Source organism: Salmo trutta, chromosome 15, assembly GCF_901001165.1.
Source record: "Salmo trutta chromosome 15, fSalTru1.1, whole genome shotgun sequence".
NCBI classification, from domain to species: domain Eukaryota; kingdom Metazoa; phylum Chordata; class Actinopteri; order Salmoniformes; family Salmonidae; genus Salmo; species Salmo trutta.
In genome coordinates, this window is record NC_042971.1 from 56,841,172 (window position 1) to 56,866,209 (window position 25,038).

Sequence of the window (25,038 nt, forward strand, 5' to 3'; positions counted from 1 at the left end):
GGTGTGTGTGTGGGTCTGGGAGGAGGGTGTGTGTGGGTCTGGGAGGAGGGGTGTGTTTGGGTCTGGGAGGAGGGGTGTGTGTGGGTCTGGGAGGAGGGGTGTGTTTGGGTCTGGGAGGAGGGGTGTGTGTGGGTCTGGGAGGAGGGTGTGTGTGGGTCTGGGAGGAGGGGTGTGTTTGGGTCTGGGAGGAGGGGTATGTGTGGGTCTGGGAGGAGGGTGTGTGTGGGTCTGGGAGGAGGGGTGTGTGTGGGTCTGGGAGGAGGGGTGTGTTTGGGTCTGGGTGGAGGGTGTGTGTGTGGGTCTGGGAGGAAGGTGTGTGTGGGTCTGGGAGGAGGGGTGTGTTTGGGTCTGGGAGGAGGGGTGTGTGTGGGTCTGGGAGGAGGGTGTGTGTGGGTCTGGGAGGAGGGGTGTGTTTGGGTCTGGGAGGAGGGGTATGTGTGGGTCTGGGAGGAGGGTGTGTGTGGGTCTGGGAGGAGGGGTGTGTGTGGGTCTGGGAGGAGGGGTGTGTTTGGGTCTGGGTGGAGGGTGTGTGTGTGGGTCTGGGAGGAAGGTGTGTGTGTGGGTCTGGGAGGAGGGTGTGTGTGGGTCTGTGAGGAGGGTGTGTGTGTGGCAATGCACTGCCGTTTAGCGTGCAACACGTTGGCTGTGACCTGTCGCGCAGTGCATCGTGGGCTGTATGGAAGCAGGCCAAAATTAATTAACAACCCAAATCATTGCACGGGCTGGATAGAAATGTGAAAGGGCCTGATTCGGCTCTTGGGCCTTGTGTTTGACATGTGTCTTAAACTAACTACGTTCACACAATTCAAAAATTAATTTTGCCAATGAAACAAAACACATGTTGGATATTTAAAGAACTGGTTTAGATTAATAAATAGGCCTACAATAATAATAATGACAAAACAAATGATAATAATTTATTTATTTATTTTTATAAAGTTCCAAAATGACATCCTACCTGAATAGCGAGTTGCACAGTAGCCCAGCCAGTGTTCTTCTCATCACTACCATATTAAAATGTGTCCATACGGAGGACATTCCCCTTGTAGGCTTTTCAATATAGTCATATGCTCTAACTCTCGTTTTACAACAATGAAAAGGGTCTCCATCTTTGCAATCAAGGAGTGAGAGAATGGTTGTGAAGAGTGAAACCAGGATGTATGAAATGGAGCCCCAGACAATTTTGCTGGCTACAATTTTATTCATCGGCTTTTAATTAATTGTATCCTCCAAAAGCCGGCAATTACCGGCTAACGGATTTCCCTAACCCCCCCCCCCCCACACACACACACACACACACACACACACACACACACACACACACACACACACACACACACACACACACACACACACACACACACACGGGCCTGTGTATCTGAAAGCTGAAGCTGTATCTTTTTGATTTCCGTTGGTTCTGTCATCACATTACTCTGTCAATTAGCCAATCACACGATGGGGTTAGAGAGGCTAATAGAATAAAAGAACCCAAGCACCTTGCTTCTCTCCTCCTCCTCTCCTCTCCTCCTCCTCTCCTCTCCTCCTCCTCTCCTCTCCTCCTCCTCTCCCAGGGAATTGCTCTCCTTTATCTCTATCAGTTGAATTAAACCAAGACGACCATCTGTCTTACTACTGTTACAATCAGGCCTGTAGACAGAGGCTTTAGTATGAATTAGTAGGGTTGGGAGGAGAGAGGGAGAGTAGTATCACATCTAGGACATCTAGGAGTAAGGTGAGAAAGGAGGGGAGGACGAGGAGGAAAGAGAGATGGGAAGACAGGAAGTACTGTAGATGAGAGATGAGATGAGTGATGACTCCCGAGCAAGCCTAATCACCAAATTCAGAACCCAGAACATTGTGTGTGCTAGCAAACCAGATATACTCAATTTACTTATGGGTTGGAAGCAGCTCAATCTGAGACATGGTCAATATAGTACACACATACCAGATGTCGTGGCCGTACATGTCCTTTTCAGGATGGCCGTGGATGATCCAGGGGCCAGCTCCCTGCCACAGCCTCCTCTCAGCATCATAACACACACACACACACACACACACACACACACACACACACACACACGGCTCTGAGGGGAGGGGAGGCCCTCTGTCTGTCACTAATGTAACGTACAGGACATCTCTCAATGATGTCACATCACGTACATCATAGCAATTTTACATCACAATGCAAGATGACAGGGGAGGACAGGAGATTAGAATAGGGGAAGAAGCAGGAGGGGGAGGAGGAAGATGAGGAAGAGGAGGGGGAGGAAGAGGGGGAGGAGGTTGAGGAGGAGGAGTGGGAGGGGGATGGGGAGGAGGTTGAGGAGGAGGAGTGGGAGGGGGATGGGGAGGAGGTTGAGGAGGAGATTGAGGAGGAAGAGTAGGAGGGGGAGGAGGAAAAGGAGGGGGAGGAGGTTGAGGAGGAGGAGTGGGAGGGGGAGGGGGAGGAGGTTGAGGAGGAGGAGTGGGAGGGGGATGGGGAGGAGATTGAGGAGGAAGAGTAGGAGGGGGAGGAGGAAAAGGAGGGGGAGGAGGTTGAGGAGGAGGAGTGGGAGGGGGATGGGGAGGAGATTGAGGAGGAGGAGTGGGAGGGGGATGGGGAGGAGATTGAGGAGGAGGAGTGGGAGTGGGATGGGGAGGAGATTGAGGAGGAAGAGTAGGAGGGGGAGGAGGAAAAGGAGGGGGAGGAGGTTGAGGAGGAGGAGTGGGAGGGGGATGGGGAGGAGATTGAGGAGGAGGAGTGGGAGGGGGATGGGGAGGAGATTGAGGAGGAGGAGTGGGAGGGGGATGGGGAGGAGATTGAGGAGGAAGAGTAGGAGGGGGAGGAGGAAAAGGAGGGGGAGGAGGTTGAGGAGGAGGAGTGGGAGGGGGATGGGGAGGAGATTGAGGAGGAGGAGTGGGAGGGGGATGGGGAGGAGATTGAGGAGGAGGAGTGGGAGGGGGATGGGGAGGAGATTGAGGAGGAGGAGTGGGAGGGGGATGGGGAGGAGATTGAGGAGGAGGAGTGGGAGGGGGATGGGGAGGAGATTGAGGAGGAGGAGTGGGAGGGGGATGGGGAGGAGATTGAGGAGGAGGAGTGGGAGGGGGATGGGGAGGAGATTGAGGAGGAGGAGTGGGAGGGGGATGGGGAGGAGATTGAGGAGGAGGAGTGGGAGGGGGAGGGGGAGGAGGTTGAGGAGGAGGAGTGGGAGGGGGATGGGGAGGAGGTTGAGGAGGAGGAGTGGGAGGGGGAGGGGGAGGAGGTTGAGGAGGAGGAGTGGGAGAGGGATGGGGAGGAGGTTGAGGAGGAGGAGTGGGAGGGGGATGGGGAGGAGGTTGAGGAGGAGGAGTGGGAGGGGGAGGGGGAGGAGGTTGAGGAGGAGGAGTGGGAGGGGGAGGGGGAGGAGGTTGAGGAGGAGGAGTGGGAGGGGGAGGGGGAGGAGGTTGAGGAGGAGGAGTGGGAGGGGGATGGGGAGGAGGTTGAGGAGGAGGAGTGGGAGGGGGATGGGGGAGGAGGAGTGGGAGGGGATGGGGGAGGAGGAGTGGGAGGGGGATGGGGAGGAGGTTGAGGAGGAGGAGTGGGAGGGGGATGGGGGAGGAGGAGTGGGAGGGGGATGGGGGAGGAGGAGTGGGAGGGGGATGGGAGGAGGTTGAGGAGGAGGAGTGGGAGGGGGATGGGGGAGGAGGAGTGGGAGGGGGATGGGGAGGAGGTTGAGGAGGAGGAGTGGGAGGGGGATGGGGAGGAGGAGTGGGAGGGGGATGGGGGAGGAGGAGTGGGAGGGGATGGGGGGGAGGAGTGGGAGGGGGATGGGGGAGGAGGAAGAGGAAAAGAAAGAATAAAGTAGAGTAGTTTAGAAAAAGGGGAAACGTGGCAGAGAGAAAGACTGACAAAGAGAGAGAGAGAGAGACAAAGCAAGAAAGAGAGAGAAAGAGAGACAAAGCAAGAAAGAGAGAGAAAGAGAGACAAAGCAAGAAAGAGAGAGAAAGAGAGAGAGAGAAAGAGAGAGATACAAAGAGAGAGTGAGAAAGAGTGAGAGAAAGAGAGAGAGAGAGAGAGAGAGAGAGAAAGAGTGAGAGAGAAAGAGAGAGAGACAGACAGAGCGAGAAAAAAAGAGGGAGAGAGAGAAAGAGTGAGAAGAGAGAGAGAGCGAGTGATGAGAGAGAGATTGTGTGTGTGTGTGTTTGTATGTGCAGCACAGCGGTCTAGCTGGCTGGCCTGGCTAGCGGTGTCTCTAAAGGACATTTTGCTCATTAGCAGACAGATAAGACAGACAGACACTCAGAGGGACACTCATTAAAATGGGCCCAGCAACACAGCGTTGCTAATTAACTACAAGGGTGTCCCACCATCATCCAGATCCAAACCGGGCCTGAGGAGAGAGGGGTTGGTGGTGGAGGATACTGGAAAGGTCTCTCGTTTGTGTCTGGACATTCCAGACCTATGGCACAGCAAAGTAACAGTATCTGGGCAGGTTAGTGCTTAGAAAGGGAGCATGGTTGGGTGGGTGGGTGGGAGGGAGGCTGTTCTCTGTTCGCCTGAATCACTGGCAGTATTTCTGTAAATGTCAGAGGAGATGAGGGGAGGGAGAGGGAGAGGGAGAGGGAGAGGGAGAGGGGGAGGGGGAGGGAGGGAGGGAGAGAGATGGGGGGGTGAGAGAGTACACAGAGAGAAGAGAAAGAGAGAGTCCCATCCACCAAACTACCAGGTGTGAAACAGGGAAGAGACTCAGGAGGTATGCTAATTTGGTAAAGAGCAGACCAAACCCACTCTATTAAATTAGACAAAACAGGAACATTTTACATCTGGCTAGAAATGAGTAAGGAAATTATCTCGAGAGAGAAGAATTTCCTCATGTGTGCTACCTATATCCCCCCCAATAGAATCCCCATACTTTAACAGCTTCTCCATCCTAGAGGGGGAGATCAACCATTTCCAGGCAGAGGGACATGTACTAGTCTATGGCGACCTACTTAAATGCCAAAACTGGACAAGAACCTGACACTCTCAGCACACAGGGGGACAAACACCAACCTGATGGTGACAGCATTCCTTCCCAAAATCCCCCCCTAGACACAACTATGGCAAAACCAACAAAAATGGTTCACAGCTCCTGCAGCTCTGTCACACGCTGGGTCTGTACATAGTCAATGGTAGACTTCGATGAGACTCCTATGGTAGGTACACCTACAGCTCATCTCTTGGCAGTAGTACTGTGGATTACTTTATCACTGACCTCAACCTAGAGTTTCTCAGAGCGTTCACAGTCAGCCCACCGACACCACTGTCAGATCACAGCAAAATCACAGTCTCCTTGAACAGAGCAATACTCAATCATGAGGCATCAAAGCCAAAGGAACTGAGTAATATTAGTTTAGAACTGAGTAATATTAGTTTAGAACTGAGTAATATTAGTTTAGAACTGAGTAATATTAGTTTAGAACTGAGTAATATTAGTTTAGAACTGAGTAATATTAGTTTAGAACTGAGTAATATTAGTTTAGAACTGAGTAATATTAGGAAATGTATAGATGGAAGGAAAGTAGTGTGGAAACCTACCAAAAAACAATTAGGCAACAACAAATTCAATCCCTTTTAGACAACTTCCTGGACAAAACATTTCACTGTAATAGTGAAGGTGTAAACTTTGAAGTAGAAAGCCTACACAGTATATTTGACCTTGCAGCTTCCCTATCAAATCTAATCATTTCAAGCAGACAACCTAAGAAAATGAACAACAATGACAAATGGTTTGATGAAGAACGCAAAAACCTAAGAAAGAAATTGAGAAACCTGTCCACCCAAAAACATAGAGACCCAGAAAACCTGAGCCTAACGCCTTCACTATGGTGAATCACTAAAACAAGACAGAAATACACTACGGAAAAAGAAGGAACAGCATGTCAGAAATCAGCTCAATGTAATGGAAGAATCCATAGCATATAACCACTTCTGGGAAAATTGGAAAACACTAAAACAACAACAACACGAAGAATTATCTATCCAAATATAGATGTATGGGTAAACCACTTCTCCAATCTTTTTGGTTCTATAACAAAGAACAAACAGCAAAAAACATATGTGATCAATTAGAAATCTTAGAATCAGCTATTAAAGACCAGCAGAACCCACTGGATTCTCCAATTACATTGAATGAACAACAATGTAAATAGAAAACCCTCCAACCCAAAAAGGCCTGTGGTGTTGATGGTATCTTCAATGTAAATACAAACCCTCCAACCCAAAAAGGCCTGTGGTGTTGATGGTATCTTCAATGTAAATACAAACCCTCCAACCCAAAAAGGCCTGTGGTGTTGATGGTATCTTCAATGTAAATACAAACCCTCCAACCCAAAAAGGCCTGTGGTGTTGATGGTATCTTCAATGAAATGATCAAATATACAGACCCCAAATTCCAATTGGCTATACTTAAACTCTTTAACATCATCCTCAGCTCTGGCATATTCCCAGCTCTGGCATATTTGGAACCTGGTCACCCCAATCCACAAAAGTGGAGACAAATTTGACCCCAATAACTACCGTGGGATATGCGTCAACAGCAACCTTAGGAAAATCCTCTGCATTATCATTAACAGCAGACTTGTACATTTCCTCAGTGAAAACAATGTACTGAACAAATGTCAAATTGGCTTTTTACCAAATTACTGTATGACAGAGCACTTGTTCACCCTGCACACCCTAACTGACAAACCAGCAAACCAAAACAAAGGCAAAGTCTTCTCATGCTTTGTTGACACACATTTCTTTCCACAGGGCTGTGGGGTGAGACAGGGATGCAGCTTAAGCCCCACCCTCTTCAACATATATATATCAACGAATTGGCGAGGGCACTAGAAAAGTCCCGGCCTCACCCTACTAGAATCTGAAGTCAAATGTCTACTGTTTGCTGATGATCTGGTTCTTTTGTCCCCAACCAAGGAGAGAATACAGCAGCACCTAGATCTTCTGCACAGATTCTGTCAGACCTGGGCCCTGACAGTAAATCTCAGTAAAACAAAAATAATGGTGTTCCAAAAAAGGTCCAATTGCCAGGACCACAAATACAAATTCCGTCTAGACACCATTGCCCTAGAGCACACAAAAAACGAAACGTACATCTGCCTAAACATCAGCGCCACAGGTAACTTCCACAAAGCTTTGAACAATCTGAGAGACAAGGCAAGAAGGGCCTTCTATGCCATAAAAAGGAACATAAAATTTGACATACCAATTAGGATCTGGCAAAAAAAATACTTGAATCAGCTATAGAACCCATTGCACTATATGGTTGTGAGGTCTGGGGTCCACTCATCAACCAAGAACTCACAAAATGGGACAAACACCAAATTGAGACTCCGCATGCAGAATTCAGCAAAAAAATATCATCCTTGTACAAAGTAAAACACCAAATAATGCATGCAGAGCAGAATTAGGCCGATACCCGTTATTTATCGAAATCCAAAAAAGAGCCGTTAAATTCGAGAACCACCTAAAAGAAAGCGATTCCCAAACCTTCCATAACAAAGCCATCACCTACAGAGAGATGAACCTGGAGAAGAGTCCCCTAAGCAAGCTGGTCCTGAGGCCCTATTCACAATCACAAATAGACACCACAGAGCCCAAGGACAGCAACACAATTAGACCCAACCAAATCATGAGAAAACTAAAAGATAATTACTTGACACATTGGAAAGAATTAACAAAAAAAACGTATCGTCTCTAGAATGCTATTTGGCCCCAAACAGAGAATACACAGTGGCAGAATACCTGACCACTGTGACTGAACCAAAATTAAGGAAAATGTTTGACTAAGTACAGACTCAGTGAGCATAGCCTTACTATTGAGAGAGGCCGTTATAGGCAGACCTGGCTCTCAAGAGAATACAGGCTATGCGCACACTGCCCACAAAATGAGGTGAAAACTGAGCTGCACTTCCTAACCTCCTGACAAATATTACCATATTAGATACACATATTTCCCTCAGATTACACAGAAACACAAAGAATTAGAAAAAAATCCAATTTTGATAAACTCCCATATCTATTGGTTGAAATACTACAGTGTCGAGCATCAAGATCTCTCCCCATCTCTCTATCCCTCCACCCTCTCCCCATCTCTCTATCCCTCTATCCCTCCTTCATCTCTCCATCCCTCTATCCCTCCTTCATCTCCCCATCTCTCTATCCCTCCATCCACTCCTCCATCTCTCTATCCCTCCATCCACTCCTCCATCTCTCTATCCCTCCATCCACTCCTCCATCTCTCTATCCCTCCATCCCTCCTCTATACTCTCTATCCCTCCATCCACTCCTCCATCTCTCTATCCCTCCATCCACTCCTCCATCTCTCTATCCCTCCATCCACTCCTCCATCTCTCCATCCCTCTATCCCTCCTTCATCTCCCCATCTCTCTATCCCTCCACCCTCTCCCCATCTCTCTATCCCCCCACCCTCTCCCCATCTCTCTATCCCTCTATCCCTCCTTCATCTCTCCATCCCTCTATCCCTCCTTCATCTCCCCATCTCTCTATCCCTCCACCCTCTCCCCATCTCTCTATCCCCCCACCCTCTCCCCATCCCTCATCTCTCCATCCCTCTATCCCTCTCCCCATCCCTCATCTCTCCATCCCTCTATCCCTCCACCCATCCCTCTATCCCTCCTTCATCCCTCCATCCCGCCGCCCTCTCCCCATCTCTCTATCACTCCTTCATCTCTCCATCCCTCTATCCCTCCACCCTCTCCCCACCCCGCCTTCATCTCTCCATCCCTCTATCCCGCCACCCTCTCCCCACCCCTCCTTCATCCCTCCATCCTGCCGCCCTCTCCCCATCTCTCTATCACTCCTTCATCTCTCCATCCCTCTATCCCTCCACCCTCTCCCCATCTCTCTATCCCTCTATCCCTCCTTCATCTCTCCATCCCGCCACCCTCTCCCCACCCCTCCTTCATCCCTCCATCCCTCCGCCCTCTCCCCATCTCTCCATCCCTCCTTCATCTCTCCATCCCTGTATCCCCCCCATCCCTCCGTCACCCCACTCAGGCAGGCCCAGCCCTGAGCGACAGCAGCGGAAGACGAGTGAAGTGATGAGAGATGAGAGGAGAGGAGGCGCCAGCAGGGAAGGAAGACACGGGCCGTGCTGCCGCATATTGATGCGTTCCTCAAAACCATCCCACAAACAGGCTACACACACGATGTAACACATACGTCAAACACCAACACAACACACACACGTCTCACATACACACTTGCATACACACACACACACACAAAAAAAACACCCACCCACAAACACCCACCAACACAAGGCGTTATATAAAGTCATACACTCAAAGACAGACAAAGCAATCTGAAAGAGATTCCGAGACACCCCTTGAAGGCAAACTCTCACCTAGAAGACCTTCCCCCAGATGGGTGTTTGTGGAGTGACAGAGGGTCAGTATGAGATGAAGTAGACTTTAAAACTGCTCAGTCGTTTACAATGACTCTCAACTTTATCTCCCTCCCTTTCCTTTCCTTCCTCTGCAGTGATCTGATAGACATAGACAGGCCGACAGGGGAACGCCAAATGTCCTGTCACAACGCCTTGTCATTACACGTCAGTGGAGATAGAGGACAGGAGGAGAGGTGAGGTGGAACCCAAACTATAGACTCACACTCTCATCTGTCTCATCTATTAAAACAGAAAAGTCTTCTATCACTCCCTCTGGTTGGGTTGTCATGTTAAATCAACTCTAGTTTTCACAAGGCTAAACAGAACAGAGGTGGAACAATACATTGACCCTGGTGGCCAGGGAGTGACATCATGATGGACAAAGCACTTCCCACTGATTAATGAGCAGCACGCAAAGTAGTCCTCCTCATTAGCTAGCTGTCCTGTCGTTACCACGGCAATGTGCCCTCAGGGCCGACAGCAGTGAGATGTCAGCAGATTTGGGGGGAGCCAAGGTGACACTGAAAGTGGGGGTGGAGGGATGTAGGACTGCTGCCCTGCCATGGGGGCTTGGGGACAGAGAGACACAGCCACAGCTTGTGGGGAGAGGAAAGAGAGGAGAAGAGAGGGGGTACTGGGGGAAGGCGACACAGAGAAGAGAGGGGCAGTGGGGGGAAGGTGACACAGAGAAGAGAGGGAGTATTGGGGGGAAGGTAGTGTAGTGGGTGAAGGCGTGACCGAGCCTTGGGGACAGGGACAGTTACATCAGGCTAGGTCATCACAACACTAGAGGACAGGACATAGTTCTAAAATCACACCACACCACGGCTGTCTGCTACCTCTGGGGTTCACTCTGCCTTTCACACCACTCTCTCTCTTTCTCCCTCTCTCTTTCACACCACTCTCTCTCTCTTTCTCCCTCTCTCTTTCACACCACTCTCTCTCTCTTTCTCCCTCTCTCTTTCACACCACTCTCTCTCTCTCTTTCTCCCTCTCTCTTTCACACCACTCTCTCTCTCTCTTTCTCCCTCTCTCTTACACACCACTCTCTCTCTTTCACACCACTCTCTCTCTCTCTCCCTCTCTCTTTCACACCTCTCTCTCTCTTTCACACCACTCTCTCTTTCTCCCTCTCTCTTTCACACCTCTCTCTCTTTCTCCCTCTCTCTTTCACACCACTCTCTCTCTCTTTCTCCCTCTCTCTTTCACACCACTCTCTCTCTTTCTCCCTCTCTCTTACACACCACTCTCTCTCTCTTTCACACCACTCTCTCTCTTTCTCCCTCTTTCACACCTCTCTCTCTCTCTTTCTCCCTCTCTCTTTCACACCACTCTCTCTCTCTCTTTCTCCCTCTCTCTTACACACCACTCTCTCTCTTTCACACCACTCTCTCTCTCTCCCTCTCTCTTTCACACCTCTCTCTCTCTTTCACACCACTCTCTCTTTCTCCCTCTCTCTTTCACACCTCTCTCTCTTTCTCCCTCTCTCTTTCACACCACTCTCTCTCTCTTTCTCCCTCTCTCTTTCACACCACTCTCTCTCTTTCTCCCTCTCTCTTACACACCACTCTCTCTCTCTTTCACACCACTCTCTCTCTTTCTCCCTCTTTCACACCTCTCTCTCTCTCTTTCTCCCTCTCTCTTTCACACCACTCTCTCTCTCTTTCTCCCTCTCTCTTTCACACCTCTCTCTCTCTTTCTCCCTCTCTCTTTCACACCACACTCGCTCTCTTTCTCCCTCTCTCTTTCACACCACTCTCTTTCTCCCTCTCTCCTTTTCTATTAGACTTTTAATCAGGCAATGTTTTTTAGAACCCAATTCATACGGTCCTATTTTTACTATATTCTGGCCACGATAAGCCTTTTGTATACGTGTGCAGATGTTGGTGGATGTCCATTTTGATAAATCCATTGAAAATATATCCACTATTCACTAATTTTAGGCAGGTCCTAAGAAACATTATGAGACTAATAAAATGTATTTTCAAAAGAATAGAATAGCATATTTTGAGTTGATGATGTTACTGGTCTGTGCAGCCTATAGTCTACATGGCTGTGCCACGCACAGGAAATCAATAGTGATTTTGTTCATTAAACAGAGCTCAAGCCAAGCCCATGTTTTTTTGATCCACGTTTAATCTCTTTCCTACCCTCACTCCACTATGTTAGGGAACTGGTGTAGAGTTCTTACAATGAAAGTATATTCATCAAGATATCAAAAGAAAATAATGTGAGCCTCATGTTCATATTTCACAACCTCTGCAGGCTTTTGGAGATGCCTATACGCCATCGAGCAAAATAATAGGCCTACACTTGATTTAGGCTACATTACAGCATGCTAAACGTTTCTGATCAGTGATAGATTAACACTTGATTTAGGCTACATTACAGCATGCTAAATGTGTCTGATCAGTGATAGATTAACACTTGATTTAGGCTACATTACAGCATGCTAAACGTTTCTGATCAGTGATAGATCATACAGACGTACAGATGAACTATACCACCTCCACTTATTTGCCCAGTCAGAGAATTAACCAAATATACAGACGGAGATTCAGTGAAACAAAATCACATTGACTAAAATAGGTATGCCTGTTGTAAAATACATATCATTAGTGTAGTGTTGTCATTTGTTGGATACTGTAGGCACTTGCCTTTCTTGGCAATTGCCTGTTCAAAAATGTTGTGAAGGTTTAAACCAGTTTCATTCAGTTTTTTTTGTTGCCAAATTAATTTCCATCTGTAATGTTGTGTTCGCTGCAATATACCATAAAAATGAAAAACCCAGGAGGTCGACATACAATTCTAAACTTAATTTAATTGGCGCAATATATACTGAACAAAAAAATAAACAGTTCATATGAGGAAATCAGTCAATTGAAATAAATTCAATGGATTTCACATGACTGGGAATACAGATAAACATCTGTTGGTCACAGATACCTTAAAACAATGGGCCTCAGGATATCATCACGGTATTTTTGTGCATTCAAATTGCCATCGATAAAATGCAATTGTTTTTATTGTCCATAGTTTATGCCTGCCCATACCATAACCTCACTACCACCACTCTGTTCACAACGTTGACATCAGCAAACCACTCGCCCACACGATGCCATACACATGGTCTGCAGTTTTGAAGCCGGTTGGATGTACTGCCAAATTCTCAAAAATGCCATTGGAGGCAGTTTAAGGTAGAGAAATTAACATTCAATTCTCTGGCATCAGCTCTGGTGGACATTCCTGCAGTCAACATGCCAATTGCACTCTCCCTCAAAACTTGAGACATCTGTGGCGTTCTGTTGTGTGACAAAACTGCACATTTTATTGTCCCCAGCACAAGGTGCACCTGTGTAATGATCATGCTGTTTAATCAGCTTCATTGATATGCCACACCTGTCAGGTAGATGGATTATCTTGACATTTATGCACAAAATATGAGAGAAATAAGTTTTTTGTGCTTATGGAAAACATCTGTCATCTTTTATTTCAGCTCATAAAACATGGGACCAACACTTTACATGTTGCGATTATATTTTTGGTCAGTGTAATAACCTTTTGGTATTTTCCCTATAAACAACGGCTGACCTTTGATACTACCTTAATAAAGTTTTGAAACTTTTATTAAAAACTTTTTCAGGCTTTTTTCTCAATTTCCGCCTGACTGACCTGCCCCAAAGTGAACTGCCTCTTGCTCAGGCCCTGATAATAATGTAGGAGACTATAACACAAAAGATATGGTAGGAGAAAATCTCAAGAAGAAAAACAACCGGAATTGTTTTGTTTTGTTGAGAGCCCATGCTCTTACAATGGAAAGTATAGGGAAATAATTAAATCTAGCTCCCAGTATGCAATTTCTATGGCTTCCACTGGGTGTCAGCACTCAATGTTCAAGGTTGCAGGCTTGTTCCTTCCAAAACGAGTAAGAATAATGAGTTTTACTACAGGGGCACAGTCTTGGAAATTCGTAGGTGCGCGCGCCATGAAGACAACGCGCACCTGCTAATATCGCTTTCCAATTGAACATACTTCTTTCCGTATTAAATATTATAGTTTGATTACATTTTAGGGTATATGAGGATTAAATATAAATGTATTTTGACTTGTTGAAACAAAGTTTAGGGGTAGATTTTCGGATTCCTATCTTGGCACGTTGAATGAGCGGATCACTCAAATCGATGGCGCCAACTAAACAGAGTTTTTGGGATATAAAGAAGGATTTTATCTAACAAAACAACACAAAATATTATAGCTGGGACCCTTTGGATGACAAATCAGAGGAAGATATTCAAAAAGTAAGTGAATATTTAATCGCTATTTGTGAATTTAGGAAACCTGTGCCGGTGTAAAAATATTTTGATGTGGGGCGCTGTCCTCAAACAATCGCATGGCATGCTTTCACTGTAAAGCTTACTGTAAATCGGATAATGTAGTTAGATTAACAAGAATTTAAGCTTTCAACCAATATAAGACACTTGTATGTACCTAAATGTTCCTAATATCCATAATGTTCCTAATATCCATAATTTTTATGATTATTTATTTGAATTGCGCGCCCTCCAGCTTCACCGGAAGTTGTCTCGCTAGCTGTCCCGGACGCCTAACCTGAAGAAGTTTTTTGTTAAGCTTTGGTGTGGTGTGGCTATTAGCCTGTTATACTGCAGGCCTGTGATATGAACTTGAGGTGAGGAAGAAGATTTTAGACCTACCTGAGTTAGTCCTGTAATCTAACAATGTGATGCTTATCTTTAAACAAAATATTTGGATACAAAATTAACGAATTAGCCTCTTTCTGTTCTCTTTCTCTTTCTTGCCTACAGTTGAAGTCAGAAGTTTACATACACTTAGGTTGGAGTCATTAAAACTCGTTTTTCAACCACTCAGCAAGTCTGTTAGGACATCTACTTTGTGCATGACACAAGTAATTTGTCCAACAATTGTTTACAGACAGATTATTTAACTTACAATTTACTGTATCACAATTCCAGTGGGTCAGAAGTTTACATACACTAAGTTGACTGTGCCTTTAAACAGCTTGGAAAATTCCATAAAATGATGTCATAGCTTTAGAAGCTTCTGATAGGCTAATTGACATAATTTGAGTCAATTGGAGGTGTACCTGTGGATGTATTTCAAGGCTTACCTTCAAACTTAGTGCCTCTTTGCTTGACATCATGGGGAAATCAAAAGAAATCAGCCAAGACCTCAGAAAAAAATTGTAGACCTCCACAAGTCTGGTTCATCCTTGGGAGCAATTTCCAAACACCTGAAGGTACCACGTTCATCTGTACAAACAATAGTATGCAAGTATAAACACCATGGGACCAAGCAGCTGTCACTCCGCTCAGGAAGGAGGCGCATTCTGTCGCCTAGAGATGAATGTACTTTGGTGCAAAAAGTGCAAGTCAATCCCAGAACAACAGCAAAAGACCTTGTGAAGATGCTGGAGGAAACAGGTACAAAAGTATCTATATCCAAAGTAAAACGAGTCCGATATCGACATAACCTGAAAGGCCGCTCAGCAAGGAAGAAGCCACTGCTCCAAAACCGCCTTAAAAAAGCCAGACTACGGTTTGCAACTGCACATCTGGACAAAGATCGTACTTTTTGGAGAAATGTCCTCTGGTCTGATGAAACAAAAATAGAACTCTTTGGCCAAAATGACCATCGTTATGTTTGGAGGAAAAAGGGGGAGGCTTGCAAGCCGAAGAATACCATCCCAACCATGAAGCACGGGGGTGACAGCATCATGTTGTGGGGGTGCTTTGCTGCAGGAGGGACTGGTGCACTTCACAAAATAGATGGCATCATGAGGTAGGAAAATTATGTGGATATATTGAAGCAACATCTCAAGACATCAGTCAGGAAGTTGGTCGCAAATGGGTCTTCCAAATGGACAATGACTCCAAGCATACTTCCAAAGTTGTGGCAAAATGGCTTAAGGACAACAAAGTCAAGGTACTGGATTAGCCATCACACAGCCCTGACCTCAATCATATAGAACATTTGTGGGCAGAACTGAAAAAGCATGTGCGAGCAAGGAGGCCTACAAACCTGACTCCGTTACACCAGCTCTGTCAGGAGGAATGGGCCAAAATTCACCCAACTTATTGTGGGAAGCTTGTGGAAGGCTACCTGAAACATTTGACCCAAGTTAAACAATTTATAGGCAATGCTACCAAATGCTAATTGAGCGTATGTAAACATCTGACCCACTGAGAATGTGATGAAAGAAATAAAAGCTGAAATAAATCATTCTCTCTTCTATTATTCTGACATTTCACATTCTTAAAATAAAGTGGTGATCCTAACTAACCAAAGACAGGGAATTTTTACGAGAATTAAATGTCAGGAATTGTGAAAAACTGAGTTTAAATGTATTTGGCTAAGGTGTTGTCACAGAGTTCGTTGGGTTGTACAGACCAAAACGCAGCCGGGATGTGAATGCTCATCTTATTATTGAATTGAATAAAGAGAACACGAAGAAAAAACAAGAAAACGAATAAAGACTATTGACAGTTTTACAGGCAGAATAAACTCAGTGCAAAATACAACTACCCACAACCTACCAAACAAACACACACCTACTTATAGGACTCCCAATCAGAGGCAACTAGAAACACCTGCCTCAAATTGAGAGTCCAGCACCCAAAACTACACATAGAAAAACAAACCTAGAACCTATACCAAAACTAACTCAGCCCACTACACCACACACAAAACCCAATAATACAAAACAAATATACCTAAATATTGGTCAGGACGTGACAGGTGTATGTAAACTTCTGACTTCAACTGCGTATATATATATACAGTGGGGGAAAAAAGTATTTGATCCCCTGCTGATTTTGTACGTTTGCCCACTTACAAAGAAATGATCAGTCTATAATTTTAATGGTAGGTTTATTTGAACAGTGAGAGACAGAATAACAACAAAAATATCGAGAAAAACGCATGCCAAAAATGTTATAAATTGATTTGCATTTTAATGAGGGAATGAGGGAAATAGATATTTGACCCCCCTTAGTTTTGAGTTAGCAAAACCGTTGTTGGCAAAACCGTTGAGTTAGCAAAACCGTTGTACGCCCTGGCCATAGAGAGTTTTTTTTTTGTTCTTTATTTTGGTTAGACCAGGGTGTTACATTGGGTGGGCGTTCTATTTTCTTTTTCTATGTTTTTGCATTTCTTTGTTCCGGGCCGTGTGTGGCTCCCAATCAAGCACAGCTGAAGTTCGTTGTTGTTGACATAAGGAGCATGTGTTTTCTTTGGGTTTTGTGGGGGATTATTTCTGTTTAGTGTTTTGCACCTGACAGGACTGTTTGGCTGTCGGTTTTCTTGTTTGTTTTGTATAGTGTTCTTACATAATTAAAAATACAAAGATGAACACTAACTCCGCTGCGTATTGGTCCACTTTCTCGGACGATGACTTCTCTGTTTCGTCTGACGAAGAAGACAGCCGTTACAGAATCCCCCACCAACAACGGACCAAGCAGCGGAGGAAGGAGCAGTGCCAGGAGGAGCAAGAATCCTGGACCAGGGAGAGAAAAGACTGGACATGGGAGGACATCCTGGAAGGCAAGGGATCCTACACTTGGGAAGAGATCCTGGTTGGAAGGGATCGCCTCCCATTGGAACAGGTAGAGGCACTCAGAAGAGTGGAGGCAGCAGGAAAGAAGGACCAACGGCAATGGTATGAGGGAACACGGCTGGGAAGGAAGCCCGAGAGGCAGCCCCAAAACATTTTTTTGGGGGGGGCACACGGGGAGTGTGGCAGAGTCAGGTTGGAGACCTGAGCCAGCTCCCCGTGCTTACAGGAGGCAACGTAGTACTGGTAATGCACCGTGTTATGCAGTAAAGCGCACGGTGTCCCCAGTACGTGTGGAGAGCCAAGTGCGTTACATCCCAGCTCCTAACATCTGCCGGGGGAGATTGGGCATCGAGCCTGGACGGGTTGTGCAGGCCGTGCGCTCTAGACCTCCAGTACGTCTTCAGGACCCGGTCTATCCTGTGCCTGCGCCCAGAACCAGGTCTCCTGCATGTCTCCCCATCCTGGTCTGTCCTGTGCCTGCTCCACGGACCAGGCCTCCAGTGGGTCTCCCCATCCTGGTTAAGCCTGTGCCTCCTCCTCGGACCAGGCCTCCAGTGGGTCTCCCCATCCTGGTCTGTCCTGTGCCTGCTCCACGGACCAGGCCTCCAGTGGGTCTCCCCATCCTGGTCCGTCCTGTGCCACCTCCCAGGACTAGGCCTCCAGTGGGTCTCGCCAGTCCGGAGCCGCCAGAGCCGCCCGCCAGTCAGGAGCCGCCAGAGCCGCCCGCCAGTCAGGAGCCGCCAGAGCGGTCCGCCAGTCAGGAGCCGCCAGAGCGGCCCGCCTGTCCGGAGCCGCCAGGGCGGCCCGCCTGTCCGGAGCCGCCAGAGCGGCCCGCCTTTCCGGATCTGCCATCGCCGCACGCCAGCCGGGCGCAGTCATCGCCGCCCGCCAGCCAGGCGCAGCCAGGGTCATCCGCCAGCCGGGCGCAGCCAGGGTCATCCGCCAGTCAGGCGCAGCAAGGGTCGCCCGCCAGCCGGGCGCAGCCATCGCCACCCGCCAGCCGGGCGCAGCCAGGGTCGTCCGCCAGCCGAGCGCAACAAGGGTCGCCCGCCAGCCGGGCGAAGTCAGGGTTTCCCACCAGACCTTTGGCGCGGCCAGGTGCGCCACCTAAGAGGGCGACGCCAAGGGTGGGGCAGAGGCCACGTCCCGCACCTGAGCCGCCGCCGTAAGAAGGCACACCCGGACCCTCCCGTTCAGTGTCAGGTTTTGCGGCCGGAGTCCGCACCTTGGGGGGGTACTGTAACGCCCTGGCCATAGAGAGGTTTTTTTTGGTTCTTTATTTTGGTTAGGCCAGGGTGTTACATTGGGTGGGCGTTCTATGTTCTTTTTCTATGTTTTTGTATTTCTTTGTTTTGGGCCGTGTGTGGCTCCCAATCAGGCACAGCTGAAGTTCGTTGTTGTTGATTGGGAGTCACACAAAAGGAGCATGTGTTTTCTTTGGGTTTTGTGGGGGATTATTTCTGTTTAGTGTTTTGCACCTGACAGGACTGTTTGGCTGTCGGTTTTCTTGTTTGTTTTGTATAGTGTTCTTACGTAATTAAAAATACAAAGATGAACACTAACTCCACTGCGTATTGGTCCACTTTCTCGGACGATGACTTCTCTGTTTCGTCTGACGAAGAAGACAGTATATATACAGTGGGGGAAAAAAGTATTTGATCCCCTGCTGATTTTGTACGTTTGCCCACTGACAAAGAAATGATAATCCCATAGAAAATAATCCCATAGAAAATCTGTGGAGGGAGCTGAAGGTTCGAGTTACCAAACGAATAATCCCATAGAAAATCTGTGGAGGGAGCTGAAGATTCGAGTTATATATTTATTTATATATCTCATACAGAGGACATCTAAGCCTATAGGTCTATACATGCAATGCCCTGATGCATTTCGCTGAGGTGGAAAATTGTTGTTTTAGGAAAGTAAACACCAACAAAACAATAGATTCTAAAGTTGATGATACACATCAAAAACACAACGAAAAGTGTTTTTGTCATTTGTTATTGTCACGACTTCCGCCGAAGTCGGTCCCTCTCCTTGTTCGGGCGGCGTTCGGCGGTCGACGTCACCGGCCTTCTAGCCATCGCCGATCCACTTTTCATTTTCCATTTGTTTTGTCCTCTTCTTACACACCTGGTTTCATTCCCCCAATTACTTGTTCATTATTTAACCCTCTGTTCCCCCATGTTTGTTTGTGAGTGATTGTTTGTTTGTAATACGGTCCGTTATTGTGGGCTCGTATTATTGCGTTGTATTTGTGAATATTTGAGTAAATTACGTTTGTTACTCATATCTGCTGTCCTGCGCCTGACTCCTCTACACCAGCTACACACAGGCAATATTAAAGATATAGACTGTTTTTGAGGACACTCAAATGCGTCTAATTTGGCCCAATATCCCTTGTGTATTGATGGCGATGGCTGCGTGGGTGGATGCCCTAATGGGTTACGCACCAAATGAACAGGCCTATGGATGACTGGTACATTTCTCAAATGTCAAATAAATTAAAATCTTTCCGGAAACCCTGGTGTGTGTGTGTGTGCACTGTTGTCTCTGAGTTTTACTTTGTGTGTTTGTGAGTGATCCCTCAAGCCAATACACTACATCCACTGTATACAATAAAACATGCAGCCATGTTTTCCTATAGTATGCTTCAATAGACAGCTCAGCCCTCTGAGACAATTACACTACATCAAAAACAAATGGTGGAATTATGAATTCAAAACCCCTCACCATGTCATGGTAATCATGTCGGAGGAGATGGCTGCCGTTCTCCTAACCAATTGTGCTATTGTGTGTGTTTCTCCGCGTTATTTGTAACTTATTCTGTACATAATGTTTCTGCCACGTATTATTTTATTTTTTTGCTTATCTATTTTTTCTAAACACTTATTTTTCCTAAAACTGCATTGTTTGTTAAGGGCTTGTAAGTGAGCATTTCACTGTTGTATTCGGCGCATGTGACAAATAAAATTTGATTTGGTTCGATTTGATCTGCAGGAAGTGACACTTGATAAAACAATTACAAAAATGGCTTGTAGCACCTTAAACTCTAACGTGTGTGTGTGGGGGGGGGGGGGTGACTTGTTGCTAAGATACTGTTTAATAAAGAGATGGTGCACTGCTGAAGTTAATTACTATTCTGTTAACCCAAATAATGTTGTTGACTCGCCCTATACTTGTATTTGTGGCCAAAGCATAAATTCTCCTCTCTCTCCTCCTCTCCACCTCTCCACCTCTCTCTCTACTGGTTAGGTTAGTCTATGTGTGTGTGTGTGTGTGTGTGTGTGTGTGTGTGTGTGTGTGTGTGTGTGTGTGTGTGTGTGTGTGTGTGTGTGTGTGTGTGTGTGTGTGTGTGTGTGTGTCTTGCTCATATGGAATGACCTTCACAGTCACATACTAAACTCAGCAAAAGAAGAAACGTCCTCTCACTGTCAGCTGTGTTTATTTTCAGCAAACTTAACATGTGTAAATATTTGTATGAACATAAGATTCAACAACTGACACATAAACTGAAGAAGTTCCACAGACATGTGACTAACAGAAAAGGAATAATATGTCCCTGAACAAAGGGGGGGTCAAAATCAAAAGTAACAGTCAGTATCTGGTGTGGCCACCAGCTGCATTAAGTATTGCAGTGCATCTCCTCCTCATGGACTGCACCAGATTTACCAGTTCTTGCTGTGAGATGTTACCCCATTCTTCCACCAAGGCACCTGCAAGTTCCCGGACATTTCTGGGGGGAATGGCCCTAGCCCTCACTTTCTGATCCAACAGGTCCCAGACGTGTTCAATGGGATTGAGATCCGGGCTCTTCGCTGGCCATGGCAGAACACTGACATTCCTGTCTTGCAGACTCTTAGGAGTCTCACATTACGGGCATTGCAATTTATTGCCCTAGCCACATCTGCAGTCCTCATGCCTCCTTGCAGCATGCCTAAGGCACGTTCACGCAGATGAGCAGGGACCCTGGGCATCTTCTTGGTGGTTTTCAGAGTCAGTAGAAAGGCCTCTTTAGTGTCCCTAAGTTTTCATAACTGTGACCTTAATTGCCTACCATCTGTAAGCTGTTAGTGTCTTAACGACCGTTCTACAGGTGCATGTTCATTGAACAAGCATGGGAAACAGTGTTTAAACTCTTTACAATGAAGATCTATGAAGTTATTTGGATTTTTACGAATTATCTTTGAAAGACAGGGTCCTGAAAAAGGGACGTTTCTTTTTTTGTTGAATTTATGACTACTTAGTATACAAAGAAACACACACATTATTGTATTCTTGTTTTGCCCTTTTTTGTCCTTTTCGTGCTGTCCTGGCTCCATCGACATACGCAGGAAGCATTACTCTGAAACAACATCAAAGCACACTCTCAAAAGCACTCTCTGTTGTTCCAGCTGACTGTTTATCCATCTGCAGTATACAGGTAATATTGAATCAAATCAATGCTGTCCTCAGCTAGCTGAGCTCCCAACTCTAACTAATGGAAGGGCTCCATCGGCATGGAAACGGCAATCAAAACAGACGCTATTATTTTTGGAATTATATAATTATATATATGGTAGCATTATTATCATTATAAAAACAGGAAAATAACAGTGTTTTCTGGTTGAGAACACAGCAGCCCTCGTGACGCAGGTTTTGTCCTCCTCCACCTTTTTTTTTTACATTTTAGTAATTTAGCAGACGCTCTTATCCAGAACAACTTACAGGAGCAATTATGGTTAAGTGCCTTGTTCAAGGGCATATCTCCAGATTTTCCCCCTAGTCGGCTCAGGGATTCGAACCAGCAAACTTCCATTTACTGGCCCAGCGCTCTTAACCTCTTTTAACCTCTCATAACCTCTAGGCTCCTCTCCCTCTCCTCTCCCCTCCCCCCCTTCCCCCTCCCCTACTCCAATCCTTCTCACTCTCCCTCTCCTCTCCTCTTTTCTCTTCTGGCCAAGAGACCTTTCAGAATCTCAGAAGGAATCACAGAATGAGGGGGGTTGCCTAGCAACCAGGGTTCTAACTGTTCTAATGGCCTGAGACATAAAGAGGAGGAGGGAAAGTGAGAGAGAGATAGAAAGAGTGAGAGAGAGAGGGAAGGAGGAATAGGTTGTGATCATGACATACATTGGCCATTATATTGGTGCTGGTAGTCACATCTATTTGTGGAATGTAGCAGACAGTGAAGAGAAGACATTTGTGTAGGCTAATGAATAAACCTATCCAAGAGCCTGCGAAAACAATATAGAAAACAGCTAATATATTACAGATTTGCCCACGTATTTATCAACTTTCTCAACTATCTCAACTATCTCAACTCTTTCAACTATCTCAACTGTTTCAACTGTTTCAACTGTTTCAACTGTTTCAACAATCTCAACTGTTTCAACTGTTTCAACTATCTCAACTGTTTCAACTATCTCAACTATCTCAACTGTTTCAACTATCTCAACTATCTCAACTGTTTCAACTATCTCAACTGTTTCAACTGTTTCAACTGTTTCAACTATCTCAACTGTTTCAACTGTTTCAACTATCTCAACTGTTTCAACTATCTCAACTATCTCAACTGTTTCAACTATCTCAACTGTTTCAACTGTTTCAACTGTTTCAACTATCCCAACTGTTTCAACTGTTTCAACTGTTTCAACTATCTCAACTGTTTCAACTGTTTCAACTGTTTCAACAATCTCAACTGTTTCAACTGTTTCAAATGTTTCAACTGTTTCAACTATCTCAACTATCTCAACTGTTTCAACTGTTTCAACTGTTTCAACTGTTTCAACAATTTCAACTGTTTCTCAACTATCTCAACTGTTTCAACTATCTCAACTGTTTCAACTGTTTCAACTGTTTCAACTGTTTCAACTATCTCAACTGTTTCAACTATCTCAACTGTTTCAACTGTTTCAACAATCTCAACTGTTTCAACAATCTCAACTATATCAACTGTTTCAACTATCTCAACTGTTTCAACTGTTTCAACTATCTCAACTGTTTCAACTGTTTCAACTATCTCAACTATCTCAACTGTTTCAACTGTTTCAACTATCTCAACTGTTTCAACTATCTCAACTGTTTCAACTGTTTCAACTATCTCAACTGTTTCAACTGTTTCAACTATCTCAACTATCTCAACTGTTTCAACTGTTTCAACTATCTCAACTGTTTCAACTATCTCAACTGTTTCAACTATCTCAACTGTTTCAGCTGTTTCAACTATCTCAACTGTTTCAACTGTTTCAACTATCTCAATTGTTTCAACTGTTTCAACTATCTCAACTGTTTCAACAATCTCAACTGTTTCAACTATCTAAAATATTTCAACAGTTTAAATTTGAATATACAGTTTGTACAGGTGAGAGGTTGAAATGACACATTTTGAGGTTCTTTTAATATTGGAGCCCATTAGTCATTGAATAACGGTGACTAAATAATACAAGGTAAAGTAGTGATTATGTTGATGGTAACATTATGGTATTCATGTTAATACCATACAAGTTCTGATAATGTTGATACCATTGTATTAATATGTAATAATGCTAATGCTAGCTGTGTAACTGTATCATAGGTGCTGTAATGCTAATGCTAGCTGTGTAACTGTATCATAGGTGCTGTAATGCTAATGCTAGCTGTGTAACTGTATCGTAGGTGCTGTAATGCTAATGCTAGCTGTGTAACTGTATCATAAAAAAAATTAAAAAAAATAAAAAAAGTAACTGTATCATAGGTGCTGTAATGCTAATGCTAGCTGTGTAACTGTATCGTAGGTGCTGTAATGCTAACAGAAGTTGTGTAAATGTGGGTGCTGACGACACTGTGGTATTAATGTTAATAGCGATGCTAATGCTATCTATGGCTCTGCATTGCAGGTGCTGGTTTTGATGTTAATTATAACCCTAATGTTAGCCGTTTGACTGTGTTTCCGTAGGTTCTAACGGAGCAGGGCTGCGTGTTCCAGGAGAGTTATGTTTGGGAGAGACCAGGATGGTTCAACTGGGAGGGTGCTGCTCCGGTGAGACAAACTTCAGTCTGATAATATTGGGTAAGGTGGTTGGCAAGGTTACTATACTAAACTGAAAGCAAAACTAAAATGAATCATGAAAAAACGATTTATTAAACTGAAATAAAATAATAAACTATTATCTTTGACTCCAAAACTAACTAAAATAAAATAAAAAGTTGTAGTTTTATGAGAGGCAAAAATCGAATGAGGTTTTCAAGCTTTTTTTTCTCATAGAGTTTTCAAGCTTCTGAATCTGGCGGGTCAAGTTGAGATTGACGTTGCCACTAGTAGCTCCACAGATACTGGGCACGTTTGAGTGGTAATGCTAAAGCAGCCGACTGTAGACAAAAGTCGAGGAGTGTAGTCGGGGCAGGTGCATCTACGTCAGCCGAAAGTCAGACACTAATGTGGTCTTCCAACAGCAAGGCTCAGATCAACATGGCATTGTTGCCATTGTTTATAAAATGTTCTCTTTATAATGTCGAAATAAACATGTATCTAACCCCCAAACCACACATTCAAAAAGGGAAAACATTATATATTATGTGTATACATTGTACACTCAATTAGAGACAGAGAGCATTTGGTAACTTATTTCCACTGTACACATAAATCTCAGCAAATTGGTTCCTTTTTCATTCATGTCTTTGGTCATGTCCGTGTGGCTGCAATAAAAGCTTTACCTTTGATCACATTTTGTTTGTAAAGTTCATGCAGTTGACATGTAGGCGCAAGTCGGAAATGTTTTATCCCTAGAATGCAACACACTTTGAAAGGTGTGACCAATGATGGTCACTGACTTGACAAAAATGATCCGCTCGATCACGTCCATTGAGAAGTTCACGATGCAAGACTTTGCTCTTACGTACTGTAGTCAGGCAGTATCTGCACAGGTGCACTTCACACTGCTACAGCGTGATAACTACAGGACCAAAACAGCAGAGAGGTTTAGCCTCTGGCTTCAATGTTCCTGGTTGTGTGGGAATTGACCCACTACGTGTCACGGCTGTCGAAAGGATCGGACCAAAGTGCAGCGTGGTTGTAGTTCC

At 45.4% G+C, this 25,038-nt stretch overlaps 1 pseudogene; it reads right to left on the reverse strand.

The window, feature by feature from the left end:
• Positions 1-2,172: 2,172 nt before the first annotated feature.
• Positions 2,173-3,732, reverse strand: LOC115148347 (basic proline-rich protein-like; annotated as a pseudogene).
• Positions 3,733-25,038: the final 21,306 nt, after the last annotated feature.